This window comes from Populus euphratica, unplaced genomic scaffold (genome assembly GCF_000495115.2).
Source record: "Populus euphratica unplaced genomic scaffold, PopEup_1.0 scaffold514.1, whole genome shotgun sequence".
NCBI lineage: Eukaryota > Viridiplantae > Streptophyta > Magnoliopsida > Malpighiales > Salicaceae > Populus > Populus euphratica.
In genome coordinates this window covers 81,099-83,204 of record NW_011500396.1, presented here as the reverse complement: position 1 = coordinate 83,204, position 2,106 = coordinate 81,099, and positions in this window count along the sequence as shown.

The window sequence follows — 2,106 nt, the reverse complement described above, 5'->3', positions numbered from 1 at the left end:
TAATAACTATAATAATAATAATAATAGTAGTAGTAGTAGTAATACAGAAAAAGAAGGAGAAAAAATAGAAGAAAAGAACTTTGAGATGGAATATTAATGTAAAGATTAAACAATAATAATAACAAATGTCAAGGTTAGAGGATCCACTAATGGTATGTCAAACAAGTATAGTATAAACTCTTATTATTCAAGTGGAAACCACACATAAAGGAGGTTCTAATCAGATTATAAATTGTTAACATGATTACATTAATCATCTTATTCGATTAATGCTAATACTTATAAATCTTGTCAGGCATTCATGATTATAACTTATGTTAACAACAAATCAAGTTCCTTTCATATCTCAGGTGTCGGTTATACCATACAGTATGAGTTATGAAAGTGCTAAGCATTTGTTGTACCAAGTGTTATATACCATAAATCTAGATTAGTCATTTAACAAGCAAAGTATTAAATAGTGAACAAGATAACAAATACAAAACATGTTAGTATCAAACATTAAAGTCAATATTAAGTTTACACTATACTTATTCTTACACCATTAGTAGAACCTTTTCACCTTGACATAATAAACTTAGCTAAACATAATGAAAGAAAGAAAGAAAAATAAATAAACAAAATAAGAACATAAATAAGATAAAAGTTAACTAAGTAAAGGAAAGGAAATGAAATGCATAAACTTGATATTAATTAAAGCAAAGCATAAACATTACAAAAAATACAAAGAGAGAAAGCAAGAGCATGATTTTGATCTGGAAACCAAGATACCTAAATGCATGGCAAATGCCTCCTTTTATAGGCCAAAATTGGGAACTATTGATGTAATGATTAATTGATGAGTGGGTGGCCAACTCTTGACTTGGTGAAAATCTTTATCTTCTCTTATCTGCCCAAACATCATTGATAACGTCAAAATTGAAACCACTTGAAAATATAAAAGTTGTAGGAAATTGTCTCAGCTTTCTTGTGTAAAAAGTTAAGGTCATTTGAACTTCTAGAACTCCTGATATGGGCCAAATACTAAATAGTGCTCAGGCTGGAAGACAAATTCAGACTTATTTATTGTTGCTACAATTTAGACTTGAAAATGACCTTTTTAAATCTTGGACTCTATATAAAAGTTGTAGACCTGTGTCTTACCTTTCTATCCATATAAACTAGACCTAAATATGAGATCTACATCTTTAGATATGACCTAATTACCAAACAGTGTTTCGATTTGAACTGCACAGGCATCTCTTTTCTAAGTTTGGCCATCTCTTTGTCCTTTCAATTTCAGTTCTTAAATTAATCAATCAATCCTTTCATTTATGTGATAGGCCTGCATTTAAAATAAACATTTACCACAAATTAAAGATATCTTTTATTATTAGATATATTATTATAAAACATGCTTTAGTTAAGGAGTTATTGATGCTTCAAGTGCAAAATGATGATATAAAACCTTGATAAAAAATGCACTTTTAAGTACTAATCACACCCCCCAACCAGTTTATTACTAGTCCCTAGTTATCAAAGCATTAAAATAGAAAATACTTTGCAAATTCCACAAATCAAGATATTCATCATTCAACTTCCATTTATCTATCCAGATAAACAAACTCTCATTAAATTTATATATCTGCTCAATATCTCTTAACAAAATATTAGTAAACCTTTATTTGGTGCTCAATATATCAACATATAATTATAGGGCTTTTCTTGGAAGCAAACAAAATTTTATTTTTTAATGTTTAAGGTTAACTTCTTTACATTGGGATCATTATTTTTTTTCTTTTTCTGTTATTATATATATAACACAATGCATCTTTAACCCATGTAACGAGTTTTTGGCTAATGACTTCCAAACCAGTTGGTCTTAAGGCATTAGGTGTTGAAACACCCCTTTGAGCTTAATAACCAAGGTTGTAGATATTGATACGTAGATAGTGTAATATTTGATTCCCTTAAGATTTTTTCCTGAACCCATGTAACAAGCATTGAGCCAGTAGCTCTTAAGTTAGTTGACATTAGGATATTAGGTGTCAAAACACCTCTTTGAGCCTAATTGTTTAGGTTAGGGAGGCTATGAAACCAAACTTATCTACATTTTTATCATCATCA